The sequence below is a fragment of the Spermophilus citellus genome, assembly GCF_964194105.1.
Source record: "Spermophilus citellus genome assembly, chromosome: 6".
Classification (NCBI taxonomy): domain Eukaryota; kingdom Metazoa; phylum Chordata; class Mammalia; order Rodentia; family Sciuridae; genus Spermophilus; species Spermophilus citellus.
The window spans coordinates 40,780,375-40,801,817 of NC_138187.1; the positions used below are offsets into that span (position 1 = coordinate 40,780,375).

The 21,443-nt window shown below is 52.0% G+C and overlaps 1 protein-coding gene across 1 annotated transcript in view; it reads right to left on the reverse strand.

Annotated features, from left to right (window-relative positions):
* FAM20C (FAM20C golgi associated secretory pathway kinase) overlaps positions 1–21,443 on the reverse strand; it is a 57,440-nt gene that overhangs the window by 23,649 nt on the left and 12,348 nt on the right. The window lies entirely within an intron of this gene.

Below are 21,443 nucleotides of genomic sequence, written 5' to 3' on the forward strand. Positions count from 1 at the left end.
CCATGGTGCAGTCACGTACCTCTGTTAAGATGTGAAGAACTTGGGACAGCCACCATGTGACCCCAGGGACCACTGTGAGCCACAGAAGATTTTCTTAAATGGAGACCTGGTGCTTACAGCAGAGCCTGGCTGGGAAAAACTGGTGGCTGACTTTCCTGGGTGGTGCCATCCACTTGGCCTCCCTCAGGTCCTTTCAATGACCCCACACCATGGGCAGCAAAGTGGGGCCTCAGCACAGGATGTCTGGCAGATCCACCTCGGCCTGGTCCCTGGGGCTACCTGCAGCTAGTTGCTGGGGCCACTGGGATATGGCTGAACCTTCCTAGCCCAAGTCTCTTCTGCACCCAGCTTTCCTCAGACCCTCCTTCACGGTCATAAGGTCCTTCGGGCTTTAGGAACAACCTGAAGAAAATGTCACATTGATTGAGCTGTTGAAACTAAATTCCTGTCCTGGACCCAGGTGGATGCATGGCTGGGTGGGGGTCACCCATGTCTCTAGTGACACCCACTCAGCCCCAGTGCAGCTGGGAGTCATCTGGTGAGATGAGAAAACTCCCAGAGCTGGCCACACATAGATCCTCAGATTGCAATCCTGGAGGTGGTGTCAGTTCTGACCACCAGGCTCCTTAGACCACCTGGCTCTGAATATGTGGTCCCATGTGACCACCTCCAACCTCTAGGAGTCACTGACAGGGCGGGTGGTAATAAGCAGCTTCTCTTCAGGACAGCCTGGTACCCACGGAGCCTCAGCCATTACTCCTTCCTGACTGTCCTCGAAGCTCAGCCTTATGGCACTGGGTGACAACTTGGCAGTTCCCTGGATTTGGTGACAGCCAGGAAAATCCCAGTCCCCCACATTGCCACCCCCACCCTGGAACACCCTTTCCACAGTCAACCTGCCTGAACATTAGCACTCTCCAAGCCTGTGATGGGGGCAGTGCTTTTAGGCCAGCCTAGGGGCCTTCTGTGTTCAAGGCAAGTCTTGTGATGGCCCCAACACGTGTACCCACCAGGAATCGACACTGGTCAAGATGAAGGACTGCCACTCCCCTCCCTGAACTCAAGTGACAGTGGCCAGTCCTGCCCTAGCAGGCCAGGTACAGCTGCTCCAGACACCTTCAAACCTATGCTGGTCACTGGCAAGGAGATGCACTTCCCAGAAGGCCAGTTCCATCCTCATTACCATGCCAGTTTCAAGGCTGACATCAATACTTGCCAGGTGGACGGAGGGAGGCCGTGCCCTGGGCTGCCACCTTCTCTTGGCATTTTTGAACATCGCCCATGTGTTGCTCTTTGCACACATCGCAGCCTGCTCCCTGGACACACAGAGGAGGAACGGTAGGCACGAGGCCTCTGCCAAGGCCAGGTGAAACCCTCCTTTTGTTCATGCTGAGAGTTGCTGGGTCCAACGTGGATGACATTATGACATTCAGGTTTTGAGATCAGCTCCAGACAGCTCCTCAGGAAGCCATCCCACACCCACCAGGTGCCTGGGGTCAGGGCTCTGGGTCTTCCCCGGATGCTGCTCACAGGCTGTCAGCTCCTCGGGGTGGTGCCCAGTTTAATTGGTCCTGATAAGGTCTCCAGGCAGAGGCTGGCCAAGGTGGCACCTGAAGGAGAAGGCTGTACTACCCAGTAGGGCACAGCTCAGGAAAGGTGTGTTGAGGCCTCGAAGGGAAGCTGTTGGGTGCTGAGGACCCTCTGGGTCTCACTGTTTAAGGTCTGCACCAAAACAAGGGAGGGGAAAGAAGGCCAACTGGGGTAGGGGAGCACCAGACAGGAGGGGGAAACGAGAACTGAGCAGCAGGGTCCACTTGCCCTCAAGGCCCACACTACTGAGGTAGCCACTGCCTAACTGCTGTAGGGTCCTGGCCACTAGCAAAGGCTAAAAGGATGCTGGTCTCAGAGCTACTTCTGCTGCTGTGGGAGGCATCTGGGGATGTGCTGCTGATCAGGGGATGCATTGGGACATTTCTGGGGTTGCCAGTGACAAGATTGGGTCACTCCCTTACACCTGTGGGCAAAGAGGGTCCTATGGAGGCTCTGAGGAGGCTGAGTGGGTGTCAAGGTGTCCTACAGAGCCAGCAAGCTGGTGCCCCTGATGCCCTCTCATTTTGCATGGAGGTTGTTGGCCTCCTTCCTAACCAGGGACCAAAGTGGCACCAGTGGCTCAGCATCAGGCAAGCTTTGGAAAAGTACTGAACCTGCTGTGCCAGGTCGAGACAGACCGGTGAACCCAGTCACCTGGCAGTCTCCCCTTGCCCGGTGTCCAGGGATGGAGTGCTCAGGTGTGGAGGGCAGTTGAAGGGCGTGGCCTCTTCTTCCAGAGTAAAAGCAAGATGTTATCTGATACTTGGCTGGCTGAGCACCAAGAACAAAAAAACTGCTGTGATCAGGGGGTGGGGGGAACAGAGCAGTGGGGGCCAACACTTCCTGGAATAGGAGGGTCTTGTCTGGGTGCACTGGGAGCTCAGGGTCCAAGGTCACTGTCCCTCTCCATCAGCCTGGCCCACTGCCCACCAGCTGCAGCAGTGCAACCTCATGTTTCCAATGCAGCTGCCCCAGACCCACAGGGTGGAGAGGAGGCACCACTCAGGACAGAGCCTTGCCCATGGCCTCACTGGATCAGGGAAGGCTCTGGTGCTTTCTTCAGGGGTTGGGGCGGGTGGCAAGAAAACAAGTTCAAAGGAAGGAGTTAGTGAAAATCAATCAACCCATCAACTTTGCACTGGGTGAAATAAGGGGACCCCTGAGGCCCATTGAGGGAGGGACTTATATCCTGAAACCCACATGCAGATCCTTGAACCTGTATGTCTTCCCCATAAACCTCACAGGTGTTCACGGTGGGTGACAGCCAAGGGATCGACACTCTGGGTTTGAGAAGGAGCCAGCTGCTCCAGGTTGGGTCAGGGTATATAATGCACTAAAGGTGCATCATATGGTGACATACAGGTGCCTCCTAGCCTGTCTTGACACCTCTTGTTTCCAACACATGGGGCCTTCTAGGTGAAGCAAGTGCCCTATAGTTGTTTCCATGGGGCTCGTCCCCCACAATGGCCCTTGGGGTTCCCATGGGCCCTGGGCCTGTGCTGAGGGGTGCTGGGCTTCCATAACTTAGAGGAGGGGTCTGGGCTCCACAGCCCCACAGTACAGGTGAGAGCTCTGCAGCTGGCAGTGGGGAGGGGCTGGGTGTCCATCCAGGTCCTTGCCTGAGTCACAGCAGGAAGGTGCTGGCAGGAGACCCAGCACCTGTCATCTGTTCTTCATAAGCCACTCAACTGTGCACAAAGGAGCCACCTGTCATCTGTTCTTCATAAGCCACTCAACTGTGCACAAAGGAGCTGGGTGCTGAGAAGATGCTGGGTGGGGATCCTGGGGCTGCAGAGCACTGTGACAGCCCCTCCCTGAGTCTTCTGGGCAGAGTCCCCAAAGCAGACTTGAGACACCTACACCCTGTGGTCAAGACCCTAAGAGGCCCATGGATGGGTGTTTCTAGGTCCCTCCATGACTGCTCTGAGCTGGTGCCCCCCCTGGGGTCCCCCACACTCTGGAGCTGCCAGCCCCTGAGGCCTCTCAGCATTGCCCCTGAGGTCAGAGCAAGCCACATCTGACCATGCCTGGCTGCACCTGGCTTCAGTACTGAGCAGGCAGGGAAAGAAGCCAGTTTCAAGGCTAATGTCAATACCTTCAGTGGGCTGAGGGAGGAAGCACAACTGTGGCCCAAGGTGGACGCCACAGTGAAGGACAGGCCTGTGGATTCTACAGCTCAGGAATCATGGAAGGAGGAAAAGGAGAACCTGGAGAGACCCAAAAGGGCCAGGACCCCAGCAAGATGTTAGCATACCTCTCTCTGGACACCTATGAATGCCTGGTGCATCTCTGCTACTTGGAGGCCACACAGGACCCCAGAGGCTACTTACTAGAAAGGTTGGCATCATGAGGAATGCCAAGTTGTAGACAGTAATGTCAGCTAACACTTCATAGAGGAGCTCTGCCTTCTCAGAAGCCTCCCACAGCCTTGGACCATCTACATCCCTTCCTCTCTCAGAGGTGAATACTTACATACCTTCCTTTAGAGGAATTTCCCTTAGCTCTAACAAAAACACAGTAAGCATTGATTGTGCTCATTCATACTAAAGTGAGAATGACTTCCGGCCCCCCAAAGACATCCAGGTCTGAATTCCCAAGCATATGCCATGGTACCTCACAATGACAAAAGGGACTCTACTGATAAGTTATGAAGGATACTGAGATGGGGGGATTCTTCTGATCATTCAGGAGGGCTTGATGCAAAGCTCCAGGGTCCTCCCAAGAGGGCTTGAGGAAGATTTGATTACAAAAGATGCTGCCTTGCTAGCTTTGGGACTGAGGAAAGAGCCATGAGCCATGGCAGTCAGGTACCTCTAGCAGCAGGGAAAGGTGGTGGAGATGGGTTCTCTGGAGCCTCCCAGGGGACACAGCCTGCTAATTCAGTTAGATTCTAAGTCCTCATTATGAGAAGGGATCTGTACTATTTGAGTTGCCAGATTTGCAGTGTTTGTTACAGCAGCAACAGGAAACTAATACAGACTCTTTGGCAACTATGGCAGAACAGATGGGCAAAATAACTCAACTCCACTTTGGATCATGTGGGGCTCAGGGACCCTCCATGCAATGACACATGGTTTCATTTAGGTCCCCACATGATCCAGGAATTCTCACTGCAAAACCTTAGATTTCAGCCCCTCTCCAAAGATAAGGTGACAGACAAGGGTTCTGGGTTACAGCTGGACATCTTGGGGAGCCCCACCCTAGGGCAAATCTCAGGGAGGCCAAAGCCCAGAGAAGACAGATGCTTCCTTTCTCCTGAAAACACAGCAGATCCCTGACTCACCAAAAGAAGGCATGGAGGCAGCAATTAGTCTCTCCGTCCTGGGTAATCTTCTCATCACTCACAGCAGAAAACAGCCTCCTTGCAGTAATGGGATATATTAAGCTGTTTAATACCAGGTTTTCAACGGGTGAACGTTCTGGAAGGTGAGGGGGCTTCTCCTTGGCAGTAGCTCAGCATGACGTTGAGTCAAGTGCACCAGACACTTTGTGCTAAATTTGGCTTCGCTTGTTCTAGACCATGGGGGTGGGGGGTGTTGCCCATCTGTCTCATTTTCCCCTCGGGCATCTCGTTCACCCCCCTGGTCTCTCTTGGGTGGGGCAGAGTCCGCAGTGGTCAGTGCCATCTGAGCTGGGGGCGGCTTTCAAGCCACTGTGGCTGTGGACAGGAGTAGACCCCTTTGGGTTGGGCCACACCTGCTCTTCACAGAACTTCTTTCCACCGTTGGGGGGCAAGTCGGAAAGAACTTGAGAATAAGGATGGTAAGAGCCCAGGAGGGGTGGGGAGGGCAGCGATGTGTCTGAATTATTTATGCACCGGCTGGAATAGATCATTGTCAAGTTCCCAGAAAAGGAATTCCTCACAGTGAAGGGAAGACGGCCTAATATACAGGCAGAATGCACTCTCTAAATGCCTCTGTCCTGGAAAATGGGCCTTTCACAAGTGTTTTGTGGCAAACAAGGTTATGTTGAGACTTTCTAATCCCGAGGGGAAGGGGCCCTATGGCAGGAACAGCTATCCACTGATTCTCCCAGCAGATTTGCCCCTGGAGGCTCCTGGAGGGGGCAGGAGCTGCACCGGGAGTCAGGCAGCTGCCTGGGAGTCCTGGGGTTGGTGCCCTTCTGCAACTCAGATTGCTGGCAGGTGGCATCCAAAAAAGCGTCCAGAGCCAAGTTCAGGGAGGAGGTGTCTCTGCTATGGGGCCCTCAGTGGTGAGAGGGGTGGGGGCATATGTGCTGAAGACAGAAACAAGAAATGGCCCTTGTTAGCAGGGCCAACACTGGCGGATGCGGGAGGGACATAGTCTGGAGCAGCAGAGGCTACACTGCAAAGAAGATGGCTTCAGCAGTGGGTTGTCTACACCTGCCACCTGACTTTGTGATGCACTTGTTCTTGCCTGTGGAGACTGCGGCCTCCTGGAGCCCAGGGCTGCTCCCAGTCTCCCAGATTCTCCGTGGAGGCGTTGGGGTCTCTTAAAGGAGGGGTGAGGGTGCAAGCCCCGCTCTGAGCCATGACTCCGGTCCCTAGGCCTAGTCTCCTGCAGCTGCCTGGACTCTGGGTGGCCCCTTCTGGGCAGAGGAGCCTGAGCCCACATAGCACCAGAGAAAGACTGGGCTACCAAAGGCCTCGAAGCACTCAGAGGTTTCCAAGGAGCCTGAGTATGGGGGAGGGCAGGAGGCGCCACGCCAAGATTGCACAGGGGAGGATCTCCTACTGACCTCTTCATTTTGACAAAACCCCTTCCACTAGTGGGAGATTTTGAGGACCACAGGGGACTGGAGGGTCTTCCTCCTGGGCTCTGTTACCCAGTGAGACCTGCGCATCAGACCTTGGGGGCTTTCCCATAGGCTCTAGTGGTCCTTGTGCATGGCCAGAGCTTCAGAACGAAGCAGGGACATGCAGGCTTTCCGAGGACCACTAGGAACCCTATTAACTGGTCAGACTGACCCCCTACCCCGGCCCCCTTCACCACGTCTGCAGAAACGGGGATGACAGCTCTTCAAAGTGGGATGCTGGAGCAGAAAAACGACTGGTTTCTTTGAGTGGAAATTAACTGAGAAGAGACTCTTCACCCTCTTATGGTCGATTTAATGAAATCAATAGGAAGAGATTCAAAAACTAGTAACTATAAGGAAAGTCTGAAATCATTCCATTAAAAGATAATTGTGACAGTGTAGTCTCGATTTCAAAAGCAAAGGGGGAAGGATTTATTTACTAGAAAATGTAAGCTCTACTGTGGGTTATTTTTGTTGTTTGTTGGTTTTCGTGGTGCTGGGGATGGAATCCAGGGCCTCACCATGCTAGGCAAGGGCTCTACTACTGAGCTACACAACCAGCCCCTTTACTGTATTTTTTTTTAAGTTGTTGATAGACCTTTATTTTATTTATTTTTATGTGGTGCTGAGGATAGAAACCAGTCACACATGCTAGGCAAGCGCTCTACCACCATGCTACAACTGTCTTTTTAAAAAACACTCCTGTCACTTATCCAGGATTCAAGACCAAGGTCAAGGGGGTGTGGCCAGAGTGGGAGAGGCCGATGGAGTTGGTGGAACCCTTCTTCCACCTGCCTGAAAACAAGTGTTTCTTCTGCACTTCACCCCTGTGGTTCATCATTTTATTTAATAAAAAATGATTTATTTTATTTAATAAAAAATGATTTTTTATTATTTAAAGGCAATAAAACGACCAGATGACACTAACGATGAAGCTAGGGATTAAATATTTAGCGTGAATGTTATTGCGTCATCTTGTTTTTCCCTCCAAGAGCCCTGGGTGTTTATAAAGTATCAATACGGAAAACAAACTGCATTCAGAAGTGAGGAGCTTGCCTTCCAGCCTATTTTTGTGCTTGTGGAAGATCTTAAGTCTGCAGAATTTCCTTTTGGGGCTTCAGAAACCACCAGATCTGATCAAACCACTTTTGAGCAAAATTTCCTGACTTTCATTTTGCTCCCCTGGAATGAGGAAAAATGAAGAGCATATTTTCTCTCCCTTCTTTTCATCTTTCCTCTTTTCCATGCTGACTAGAACCATGGCCCACACACCAGCATGAACCCAAAGATGTAATGATCAGAGAAAAACAGACGCCTTCGATATCACTGTGGGGAGAATGTTTCTGGAGAAAACAACTTGCTTGCTTTCATTTTTGTAATTTCCAGGAGCCCCCAGAGGAACATCCTCCCATGTGGTCAGGCAGCTGGGTTGAGGTCTGGACAGAAGAGTGGCCAGAGAGGCTGGGGGCTGGCTGCCCAGGCTTGGCCTGGCAGCTCTGGGCATAGGCCATGGGCACACTCTGTGGCCTACCCATTTGAGGTTGGGCACGGTAACAACTGTGCTCTGAGGTTTTTCCTCCATTTTAACCACTCGTTCACCTCGCTGTCAGGTTTGCACAGCTGCTACCCTTTATCTTATTAAGCAAAAAATTCCCTAAATGCCATGCCAGAGCAGGAAGATGGCTAACTGTTGTGGCCAGCCTCAATGCCATTCTGGTCACAACTAAGGCCAGGGGCATAGAGTGACCCCTGGATGCCAGAGGAACCATGCTAGCAAGATTTGGGACAAGCACAGTGTCCCAGTATAAGCAGCTGGGACACTGTGATGACCTGTGCTATGCAAATAGGACCTGGGAGAAAAGAACAATCTCTAGTTACCTCATCAGTGTCGAGGTTAGGCCCTCGACACTGGGGCCACGGACACAGCTTTACAGCAGCATGATTGTGGGGTGGTGGTCCCCCAGCATGCCAGACCCTTATCTGTGAATGGACAATGATGCTCCTTTATGAGGTCACATGAGTGTTAGCTAACAGACCCTTGCAGCCAGCTCAGTCAGCCCTGGGCTTGGGAGCCATGCATTCGTTGTTAAGCTAGTTACGTAACATTGTTATAGTCTGAATTTAATCCACACAGGTTATAGGTTATAGATTATAGATCAGAAATTATAGGTTAATGGAATATTAATTAGTAAGCAGAACAGGATTATGATAAGTGTTATAAAATTAGTAATGTTAAGTTTCTCCAGTCTGCCCTAGTTGTAAGATAGAAAAAGTAACAGTACAACAATATAATCACTGTAAGACATAAGATTTAAGTTGCTAACAATAAGATATATAGATAATGTAAGGTGATAAGTGTAAGCTCAGAGGTCTAATATAGTTACAGATAAATATAGAGATGGATATAGGTTACTAGAACACTAGTTAAGTATAAGAAATAACTATGTAACTCAGTGTAGCTATAGGGACTCCATCTTCTTGGTTCTTGTGAGAAACTTGTTACATAGGCTGTTCTCAAGGTGTTATTTTTAAATTGTCTTGGTTTAGACCTATACAAATGAGGATATAGATCCCCATAAATGAATATATGGTTTTCTGGTTTTGCTCTGCTAACTTCAAAACCCTGTATTCTGCTTGCTTGCAATTTGCAAAATTCGATAGAAAAGACCCCAGGGGATGATTTTCTTCCCTATTTTTCTCCTTTAAATACCTTGGTTATAAACAACTCAGAGCTGCTGTTCTTTCAGAGAGCTACTCAGTCTCTGATGAAAGTAGTTCCTGGCCAGGTAAAATTGGCAACTGGCAAAATAGATAAAACAAAATTCTTTGATTTGTTTCAAATTTGGACCTTGTGTGTTTTCTGAGTGGTCTCCCATAAGGACATTACTTGTTAAGCTAGTAGTTGTTCCTAAGCCCCCCGCCCACCATCCTGAGCTGGGTGGCTCCTAGCCAGCATGTTCTGTGCTCACAGTGGCTGAGAGGCGAGGAGAAGTGACTATCCTGTACAGGTTGACATGGGCACTTGGACACAAGGAGAAAGGCCTGCAGGATCCCAGCTGAACAAAGCAGGGTTTTGTGAGGGAAGGTCTTCGTGAGGGAAGACCCTCCTTTCAAGGGCCCATGTACTCCTGATCAGTGCACCCCCTGCCCTACCTCCCCCAGGATCATGTGCACATCTCTTGAGCTCTTTAACATCCACTCGTTCTGGGTGACAATGCCTCATGGGGCTGGCAGCCATTCTCTGATGGCATCCCGAGTCAAGGGGTAAGGGCAAACACAGTATAACTGGGAACCAAAGGCTGGGAGGGCTCAGAAGGGTACAGATTCTTTGCAGAGGCAGCACCTATGGGCTTCCTTGGGCCTCCTCATCTAGCTGGGCTCTCCAGAGCCTCTTTCAGAATTGTCACTTATTTGTTTTTCAGATTGATAAAATTCAATTTTTTCGACTATAAAAATAATCCAGGAAGCTGGAAATGACCTGTGTGTCCACAACTCGACCAGCAAGTACGTGATGGTACCTCTGGGATGCTTGGGAGGGATGCAGCCAAGTGCTCTGAAGAGGTACCAAGACCCAGTGTGGTACCTGGAAAGCCCTGGTTGCACTAACAGGGCCTTTGCTCTTCCTGATTCATGTGCAGTCATTGCCCTAGCCCACACAGGCACACACACACACACATGAGCACACACATGCACATTCATATGCTCACATAGAAGCACTTGTGTGCACACTGTGTGCCCATGCATGCCCGTGCACAAACTCATGCATAAGAATATGCCTATATAACCCTGCTTACTATGCACCCTTTCATACTGGTGCTGCCCGTATCTTGCTTGGTCCACTGGGGCCCCCTCCTTTCTGCCTTTGCTCAGCTCTGGGTCCAGGGTCTCAGAGCCTTCAGCAGACACCAGCTGCATCCTGCTCAGAGCTGGCACTGGCCCTGAGGGGGTGGACTGTTCTCTACCAGCCCTGGCTCCCCACACCAGGTCACTCAGTTTGCTTTTGGAAACTGAGGCTGGAAGCATCAGCCAGAAGCTCTGGATATGTCCAGTGGCATTGGGCTGCTCTGGACACTGATTCCCTCCATCCTCACAGCCAGCACTCTGCCCTGCCTTTCAGGGGCTGTGCTCATTCCCCACTGACCCAGCATCCTGGGAACTTTCTCAAAAGCACATCGCATCACAGCACAGCACCCCAGACCTATAGCTGAAGTCCTGGCATGGTCCTCAGGGATCTGCATGGCCTCCAGTATTGCCCTAACCTTGGGTTCTAGACACCCACCTGTCCCTAATGTAGACGCCCTGGTGATCCCATGTTCTGCACACATTCCTCCCCAGCACCTCCCTCAGCATCTCCTCTGTATCCATTAAAGCCCAGGTCCAAAGCACTGCCCATGTTCAGCCCTGCTGGGGAGGCAACTCTGTGCCCTGTGGCCTGCCCAGAGGGGTGCTCTGCAGAAACTGTGGGAGGAACCCGTGGAATCATGGAATGAGGCTGCTTGTCTTTACACCCATCTCCACCATGCTCCTCAGCTTGAATCCTCCCCCTGGGATTTGCTCCTTTCAGAAGCTTTCCTGCTTGTTTACTCTTTATCAACTGTCTCCCTCTGAAACTTAAGTCCCACTCTAGGTGGGACCCGATGTGTCCTGCTTACTGGGGAATCCTGACCTGCCAGGTGGGGCTGGGGTTGTAAGGAAGAATGGAAGAACATTCACATAAGACTTATGAGGGACACTTTTCAGATAGGGCAAGAAGGCTCCTTGTGTGCTGGAGCCCACTGCCCAGGGCGTGCAGAGCTCCCAAGCAGCTCATCTGGCAGGAGGGGGCTCAGGCTGCTGCCCACTGACTGGGTTGGGATCTGACTATGGGTCTTGGCCTGGCTTCCCTGCCAGGGAGGATGCCGAAGCTCCAGAAAGCCGGGAGGCTCTGCCATGGGCCCTGGGTGGGGAATAGGCCTGGAGGTCGTCCCAAGCTGAATGGAGACACAAAAGGGTCCTTGTCCACTTCTGGTCAGGCTCCGGCCACTGCTGGCTCCACACCCACAACTAGCGATTGGGCAATCTGTTTGCTTTTGGGGCCTGGTGAAGGCACAGTGCAGTCAAAACATGAATTATTTATCAGCAGGACAGCAAATCCTTGGAAATTCCTCACCACTGCCTCCCGGGTCCTCAAAACCCTTTTATTTCCCTAAGCCTTAGACTGAAGGGGACGTGCCTAGAAGGTTTCCACCATGATCACTCCTAGGAGAATTGCTCCTCAGCCTACATTATCCACCAAAGGCCTCCTCCTGCTCACCCCAATGACCCCAAAAGATAACCTCTATGCCCAAAGACCTTTCACAGTTCTCCTGCTCACCCCAAGACTACTTCAGGTCTCCACTTACCCTAAGATCACTCACAGGTCTCCTGCTTATCTCAAGACCCACCAAGAGATAACCTGAAGACCCCTCACGTTGTCCTGTGTACCCCAAGACCCACTCAGAGCTAACATGCACACATCTAGGTCTCCTGCTCACCCCAAGACCCCTCATAGGTTTCCCATTCACCTGAGACCACTCCAAAGTCACCTGGTCACCCTAAGAGCTACTCAAGGGTCATCTGCTCACCCCAAAATGCACTCAAAGCTCTCCCACCAGTGTGGCTAGGCAACTGAGATTTTTCTCTTCTCTTTCCCTCCAGCCCGCACACTCTTGCCCAAGGGGTGCAGACCTCTGAGTAGAAATGTGTTTGACCCACAGCCCAAGTGCTCTCTCCAAGGACTGTGCCGCAGCCCAATCCTGTGTGTCCAGCACAAGAGCAAACCAGGCTCTTATGACAAGTAGTTGATCATCCTCTAGGATGGTCTGTCCTGGGACCTCATCTATTCCCAGGTGGCAGGTCAATGGGGTCTAGTGTCCACTCTCAGGCTCTGGACTCCCATTTCCTCTGATGGGCCTTTGTGTGCTACAACAGTGTGCAAGGCCACAGGGTCTGGGCTGTACTGAGTTTCTGCCACCAAAACTATCTCCCTTCATATTTGGGCACCAGAACTTTAAGGTTCATGGAGGAAGCCTATGCTAGGTGTGGTCAGCCATGTCCATTGCTGGGCAGGTCTATTCTTTAGTCTTCTGAACACCACAGAATTTTTTTGCAAGGGCATCTACCAGAGTGAACACACTTGGATCAGGGACCATGTGAAATTCCACTCAGACCCCTCCAGAGGACCAGAGAGAGCAGACACTCTGCTTGGGCAGCCTCCCAGGTGGTCTCTGGTTGTTCCTGAGTGCTGCCCTGTACCTCTGCTGAATTGTTTTATATTTGGGGATTTTGTCTGCACCAGGCTGGGCTCTGCATGGGCTCTGGCCTTTAATCCATGCTACATCAATTCTTGGTCCTCCTGAGGGGCATCAGCCAGTGGGGAGCTGTGCCCCAAATCTAGACATCTTGCATCCAACTCCCTAATTCCCTGTCAGGGCCAATGGTCTCCCATTCTGCTCTTGGCCTATCCATGACCCAGACAGGGGCCCAGCCAGGATTCTTGGCCACTTCCGCCATCTTGGGCAGTCTTTGTTCTCCTTCACTCCCTCCTTCATTCAGCAAACACAGGTGCACACTGGTGATGGAGTTAATGTGTACCCCAACCCCCAGTTCTTTCTTTATCCTCTGAGGAGTCATACCTTGTCCCTCAGACACATGCCAGCTCCTTCTCTGCCCCTGATGGTGACCAGGTTTCCTGTCACCAATCAAATAGAAGCACCAAGAAGGGACAATAGGGACTGTGGCATCACATCTAGTCTCACTGATACAGTGAGAGCACCGTGCCCAGCTTCATGCCCAGTGCCGGGGTGGGGACCCTTGCTGACCTCCTGGTTGTGGCAGGGATCCCCACTGATGTCCTGGCTGAGCACTAATGACCTCAAGACACACCTCATATCTACTGAACTTAGGCTGGACCAGAATGGCCTGTAGGCTCTTGATCTGTCACCTGTCACCCACATTTCCCAACAAATCAATCAATGAGTGCTGGCTTCATGAGCCCAGCATAGAGAAATAACCCGACAGGCCCTGGGTTGGGCTACACTATGGACAGGAGTCCTGCACAGAGAGGGCAGAGGGGCTGGAGCAGTGGGGAGGCCACCTGGTGTCCACATCCATGTATGCTCAGCCCCACTGTCTTCCTTGGGGACCAGGCTTGGAGTCTAGAGTTAGAGTTGCATTAATCTCCAGCTCAGCTATGAGCTTAATAGGGACATTGCAGAGTCCCAATTAAGAATGTCAAAGGGGCCATTTCCCAGGGCTTGTGAGGACCCCTGGAGGTTAGATACTAACAGCACTGGATAAAGTGCCAGAGTGGGGGTTTGTGGGGCCTTGGGGGTGCAGGTGCTCAGAGGGTCAAGGCAGCTGCAATTAGGGTTAAAGTCTGTAACAGCTATGTGAATGGACTGAGCAGCCTGTCAACATGTCCCAGTGACACACTGGGCCACCATTTCAAGGATGAGGACTCTGAAACCAAGGGAAACTGGCAGGGCCAGGCCTCCAGTATGTCCCATGTCACACACACCTCACAAAGCACCTGTGGGTGCCTGAAAGGGATGGTGGTCCCTGTGCACTATACAGGGCCTGAGGTGCATATCTAACGGACCATCAACGGAATGTTAATCAAAGAACGTGGTCACGGGTCTCCCAGTGCCAACATGCAGCAGGGAGCTGGGCCCTTCTGAAGGACTGGTGCCAGTCACCACAAGGCCTCAGTGGAGACCTCTCTGTGTCCTGTGCTTGCAGTCTGCAGTGGCACATGCTGCAGGATGAGGCACGGGGAAGGCTCACTGTTAAACTCTCATTCTGCTAATACTCCACACGCCTTGCCCTCCACAGACGCTGTAGTACTGTAGGAACACGTGGCTACCATGGAGAGCCTGCCCCACCCTGTCTTGCCTACCCAGCCTCTCAGCATCGGGGGAGGTGTCAGGGGAAGCCTGCATGTCCCCAGGGCCTCCCTGCACCTGGCCACCAGCTGCCACAAGCACTTCAAGGACAAATGTGACCTCCTAGTGAGCTTCAGCCCATCATTTCCGATGTGCCTATACGGGCTCTGAGCAGCATGTGTTGTGATTTTGTGCTCCCCTAGGCCCATGCACGGTGTCCTCCTGCTTATGTCAGCCAATGAATTTTTGCTGAGAAAGGGGACATCAGGGAGGGGCTCAAAGTCACAGACAGCCAATGTGTGGATCACTGCTTCCTAGAGATGAGAGAGTCAAGGTTGATGGCCACTAGAGGCAAATGATGCCTCCAACTGGACATAGGTTGTGCATTTGGAAGGGGTCACTACAGCTGCAGGGTTGTGGTCATGGGCTATATTAGCTTCCTGTTCAGATTGGTGGCCCTAGAGCAAGACCTCCAGGGGAAGCCTGACCCAGGCCCCTGAGTCTGCATGCTGCATCTGACCCCCTCCAAGAGAGGGGAGCCTGCTGCCACACTTGGCTCTGTGGGGCGATTCCTTGCCATGGTCCCAGCACCATTCTGGGCCAATGCACGACATTGTAGAGGAGGGGTCTGTTCACGATGGGCCCTGGTCTCCTGCCTCTGCTCTGTACGCACTCTGCTGCCTCCAGAACAGGCCCTGGTGTGTACGGAAGGAGGGCTCGGATTTCTGCAATAGAAATACCCTCCCGGCCTGCAAGTTTCTCAGCAGCTGCCTGTGTTTATGCATCTTGGCTGCGAGGAATTCCTAGGCCTTGGGACAGCTGTTCACAGAGTCTTCTCTGGAGACACAGAAACAGACATATATGTTTCTATTCTTTGCAAAAGGAGAGAAAACTAGACGACCTGGGAGGGAGGGCCCTGCAGCCCACAGGGGGGGCTGAGTCAGAGCCCAGAGGCTCAGCCAAGACCCAGCAGGGAACGGAAATCAAGGGAGGTGGACATAGAGGGCGGGGACCCTGCCCTGAGGACCACAGCTCAGCCCAGCTGCACATGCAAGACAAACTGGAGTGTTCAAGGTCCCTTCACCAGGAAGCAGTGCCTCCAAATGCTCCATGGGGGGGTGGGGTGGGCAGGAGCAGAAAATTCCAGGGCCTCTCTGAAAAGACTCCCAGCCACAGCACTGAGGATTCAAGCTCCTAGCCTGACCTTTCCTCAGTGGCACGTTGCCCAGAGGGCCTGGAACCAAAGCCAGGGGCCCTGGACTCAGGCCCTGGCCTGTACTGCTCACTGTTTACCTTTAGTTGAGCTTCAATTTCATCCTCCCCTCCTGGGAGGGGGCCTCTGGCACCACAACCTGGTGGGTGAGGAAGAGCATCTGGGATGGGAGGAGAGGCTGCCACCGCAGATCCTGTGGACCACCAGTGCACAGCACGGTTTGGGGCACCTGTGCTCGCCTCTATTTCCCCTCGTGGACTATCCAGAGAAGGCATTGGCCAGAAGACCTGCCTTGATTTCATAATGTGTGACAGTTTTACACACCTACATATGCACACCTGCTGTTCACCTGCTCTCGCCCCTGCTCCCGCCTGGTGGGCTAGGTTCACTGCAGAGGGGCACACAGCTTCTCCTACCACCCTTATCTCTGTCCCTCGTGTTCTTCAGCATCTCCACGTGGCTGGCTGAGAGATGGTCCCTCTGAATCACTGGTCTGTGATTCTTGCTCTGCCTCTGCTGTCAAGGCAAGGCCCTGAGTGGTTTCGTCCGCCCTGAGGCATGCATCAACACGAGGACTTTACAGTCTCTGCTCCACGCTGCTGAGAGGCTGATGCCTAAGTCAGTGGTGTGGCTGTGGGTGTTGTGTGGCTATTGGCACTGAGCGGCTCAGGGTGTTGTATAGATGGACAGTTGGGTGGTTGTATGGTATTGGATGGCTATAGACAGTTGGGTGGCATTAGGGTGTTGCAAGTATAAAAATACTGCATGACTGTAGGGTGCTGGGTGACTATGGGCAGAGGGGTGACTGGGCCTTTGGGTGCCTGTAGGGTGTTATGGGTATAGGTAGTTGCATAGGTTTTGAGTATTGGGGGACTAGGGTATTGTGTGTGTGTAGGCAGTGGGGTGACTGTGGGCATTCGAGTGACTGAAGCATTGTGTGACTTGTGGGAATTTAGTGACGTGGCATTTGGGTGTCTGTAGGGTGTGATGAGTGTAGGTAGTTGCATGGCTCTGGGTGTTAGGTGGCAGTGAGCAGCTGGCCGGTGATGGGTAGTTGGGTGACTGTGGGTAAATGGCAGAGCTCTTCGGCACACATCACTTCCTATAATCTTTACAGCCACTCATGTGGAGGCCTTGTTTTTATTCTGCTTCAGTGGCCCAGGCAGATGGGCTTCACAGAGCTCCTCTCTGGGTGGCTCATAGCTGCTGCTTTCTGAAAGCCACTGCACCAGTGCACCTAAAGTTCTTCTTCCCACTAACAGTGGCAAGTGAGAACCTAAAACCCAACAGGGCTAAGAACCAGTGGAATGGACAGACTAGCTGTGGAGCAGAGTTGCAGCCCCTCTGCAGAGCTCCACCCACATCCATATTTCCCCCTGAGACATGGGGTCTGGGCAATGGTAGGGGCCCTGAGTATTCCACTCTAGCCTCACACAATGAATATAACCAGGCCCAGAGTGGGCAATAAGTTTGACAGAATGGCACAGCAAAGGGTGTGGACCCAAGACTTGACCCAGCAGCATTCCTTTATGCTCCAACACCATATACCTCTCTGCCTGCACATCTTGAGAGGGACCTTGAAGGCCACCAGCCACCCAAGCTGGAAGCCTCCCCGCCTTCATGCACCCAGGTCCTATCATGTGGTACCTTGAAGGTCTTCTCCAGCCTCCCCACCCCAGCCACCCTGCACAGCAGCCAGAGGCCCAGCACTGCTGACTGCTGCTCCTGGGGACAATACCAGGTGCTAGCCCCCAAATGCTCCAGGAACTGGCCCTGCAGCCTGTGCTCAGACCCAGGACTGTTGGACACCACAGTGGCAATGGGTTGTTCTGCAACTGCACTTCAACATGGTACTGCAGCCACATGCAACCAGCGGGCACTTGAGGTGCAGCCAGAGATGGAGCAGCCGCAGTTCAATCTTATCCCATAACTGACTTCATTGTAGGCTGCCATCTGCCACATTGGACCCTTGGACAGCCCAGCTCAGCCCTGTGGAGGCTGTCTGTCCTGGATAGTGTCCACCTGACCTCCGGGCTTTTGCGCAGGCTGGTCCTATACTTAAAGGGAATGTCCTTCACTTGACCTTCACACTCACAATGAGGCTCAGCTGGAGGCTGCTTCCACCACACACTGCTGCTCGGGCTGTTCTTGCCTCAGCTGGACCCTTCTGGGCAGTGGAGCTTGTAGGTACCACCCCAGCTTGCCCAGGCTGTCACTCATTCTGCACACATCCACGAGGAGCAGACACTGGCTGCCTTGAGGGCTGGATATGCACTGCTCTGTCCTGACAGCAGGAAATTTAGAGAGCCACTGGAGAGGAACCATGACCAGGGCTTAAGGCTTCCCCGTGAGCCTTGGGTCTGAATGATATCTGTGTTCCCATCAGGGGCTTGATGAATGTTACAGAATTGGTTGGATGAACACTTCTGTCGGGAGGTGGTCATGGCTGCGTCATGGCAGCTGTGGGCATGCCTGAAAGGTTTCTTTCCAGGAAGCAGTTTGTGCAAAGACGCTGTGGGAAGTCCTAGTTCCATGCCCCATGAGTCACCCAGTTCTCCGTTGCCTTCAGGATAAAGTATGTCTGTTCCCAAACCATTCCTACAGCCTTACATCTGCACATCTGAGACTTTTCTACAAGACCTTGTTGACAAGTGGGTAAACTGAGTTCTGGTGGGAAAAACATTTCCTGGAGGTCACAAGCAGGAATGGAGGCTCAGACCACTGAACCATGGACTGACTCATCTGAGTCCAAAAGCAGCTATTCTGCCAGCTCTGCCCAGATGTACCTGCACCATGGTTCCCCCAACATCTGTGTGCTCCATTAGCATAAACACTGCACCAAGAGTGCATGCAGCAACAAAAATAAATAGAATGGACACCTAGGAATCCAAGCTCATGCTTGGATTTCAAAGTCTACGAATACATGACCACTGACCCATTCAGAGTGTATTGAGAACTCTCACCAATTAAGAGCAAACAGACAACTAAAGAAATAACACAAACTCCAAATTGAAGTCTCCAAAGAAGATACACAAATGGTCAAGCTTGTGAAAAGGCATTTGATGACACTAGCATTAGGGAAGTCAAAACACCATGAGATTCCAACTGACACACATCAGGATGGCTAAGATCAAGATGGCACAGCTGCAGTACAAACCAGACTCAAGTGGTTGAACACAGTTGCTACATGACTTGGCATCTGCTCCTAGGTGCATGTCCAAGAAGACAGAAAATGTCCATGCAAAACTTGAGCGTGAATGTTCAAAGCAGCGTTACTCACTGTAGACAATGTTGTTGTTATCACCAACCCCAGGCCCATAAGCAAGACGTGGCCCGTGTGTACAATGGAAGATCACTCAGCAATAAGAAGGAACGAAGCCTGACACACACCACAGCACAGATGAACCGTGAAACACTGTCATGTGAAATAAGCCCAGTCACAAATAAGGCACACTGTACAACTCCATGTCTGTGAAAGTCCGGAGTAAATAAATCCACAGAGGGGCAGAAAGGGGGATTAGAGCTTGTCATGTGCTGGGGGGATCAAGGGGGCTGGTGAGCAATGAAAATTTTAAGGAATTTCTTTTTGGAATAATGAAAAATTGATTTGAATCGACAGTGGTGATATGGCACAACTCTGTCAATAGACTAACAGCTACTGAGCTGCAGACTCTCAGTAGGGGAATTTATGGCCTGTGATTACATCTCAATAAAGCTGTTTTTAAAAAAGCTTAGGTACTCACGTTAGCACAAAAGCAAGAGTCTCCAGGAGCTCAGGGCTGACAAGCTGTTACATGTTTTCAAAGTCTACCAAGACATGACCACTGACCCTTCCATAGTCTCTCTCACACCTGCCCATCATGATGAGGGACCCCCAGGCACTGCCCTGGGTGCTGTTCTCTTGATGCTTTCAACTTACACCTGTTACAATCCCAGAGGCAAAGTTACTCTGCCCATCTAATTAATTCCCAATACTCTCCTGAGAATGTATGCAGTGCAGGACTTTCTACCAGGAGAACATCCTTTCTTAAGGAGAACTGTTAATCATCCATGGATTTTAATTTCTTAATACGGTGGTTAGGAACCACAGCTGTTTTCGTATTCAAATCACAGTCACTGGGGAATAAGAACCCTACAGGCATGAACCTGAGGTCATGGGGTGAGGAGGGTTCCAGGTGTCTGGGAAAATCTACAAGACCTACCAAGAAGACCAGGTCAGGAAGACACGTGGGTAGTTTGCAGAACACAGTGATAGCCTCTAGCATGGGTCTCCACCTCTGTTCCCACCCCTAATGCTTCAAAGGAGGAACCCAGGTTGGCTTCAGGACATGAAAAGCCTTGCTCTGCCAGCCTTGAACACATTCCCCAGCTTCTGCAGGATCTCGACCTTGTTTCCACGGCCATATTCTAACAGGCCTCAACCTCCCATCAGCCCATGTCTCACACCAACCTCACTGCCTGCTGCCATAGCCTAGACCCTCTGAGGCCTGTGCCTTTGATATCTGGAGCTGCTGGACCCCTCCCAGGAGCTTCTCCATGGGGTCCTGGAGTCAGGGACTGCCATGGAAAGTTACTTGGCCTCTGAATTCAGCTCCTTGTGTGACTAAGGTGGGATATGACAATGTCCGCCAGGCAGCGAGTGGACACTTATGGGACTCTGTGTCTACCTGCTTCTCGGAGCTCTTGTCCCCTCATCTTCATATAACTGTCCTGCAGTTATATGGTGGGGATGAAACCTCCGCATAGAGCCTCCAGGCTGCAGGAGCCCATGGGATGTGGGTAGCAATAGCCCTGCAGAGCTGCAGCAGAAGACACCATGGCTGCTGCTGCACACAGCTGGCCAGCCCAGCTCTGCAGGAGAAGCACCAGAACCTAGAATCTCTCCACTCTCCACTGGCCAGGTCACCTGAGCCCATAGGATTTTCTCTCCCAAAAGTTCTAGCCCTGTGGAGCTCTCCCACACGCCTCCCAGCACAACTGAAAGCATCAGCAGACTGGAACAGCACCCCTCAGAGGACAGCAGAAATCTGTCTCCCAGACTTACCTCCCACGCCCACCTCCAGCACAGCTTGGGGCCTGGAGACATCACTTACAGCTGTTGTCCTGGATTCTGGATAGCAACTGCCTGTCCAGGCTCATTTATTCACCTGACTCCGCCTGGCTCCTCAGTGGTGCCCCTCATATTAGAGAATGGGGGCCTTAAAATAGCTTACTGGAGAGGTTGAGATCTCTCACAGCTGACCCTCCTAAGGCAGAGATGTGAGATGTAAAGAAGCCACAGGAGGCCTGTTCCCTACCACCCTCTGGGATGTCCCAGGAGGATGACACTGGCCCCAGCCACACTCGCCTCCTGTTGTGCGGGTGACTCCTGCCCAGCTTACAAAGGTCAGGTGGGGGCAGCAGAAACCAACTGGCTGTCCACACTGCTTCTGGTCACGAAGGGGCTGTGTCCAACCGTGCACCTCACTGGGGCCAGTTCGTAGTCCCCTGCACGGGGCAGATTCAGAGGAAGGCAAGAACTCTACTTCCAAGCATGAAATCAGGGAAGAAGCCCCATTATCTTATAGCCAACACAGACTTGTCAGCCCCAGCACACACTAGCCAGCCTGGGCTGGCCCCATGGCGAGAGGGACAAGCGTGGAGAGCCTTCATTTCAGCCCATGGCATGCTTTCCTGGTCTCTCTGTCATTTCTATGGATAGCCTTTCTGTGGCCTGTGGCAATGTGTGGTACTCAGTCCCAGGCTCCTGAAGTCCTGCAACTGAGGCCGGTGGAAAGGATCCTTGGGAAACCTTCCCTCTTTGAGTCTTCCAAAATATCTTAATGCTTTTGAATTAGTTACCATTTTTAAACATTTGAATGTTAAAAAGGAAAATCTCTGCATCTCTAGCTTATCTTGAAAATTAGAAATCAGGCCAGATGGCTGAGATCTGATGAGTCCATGGACAGCTGGCCCCTTCTGTG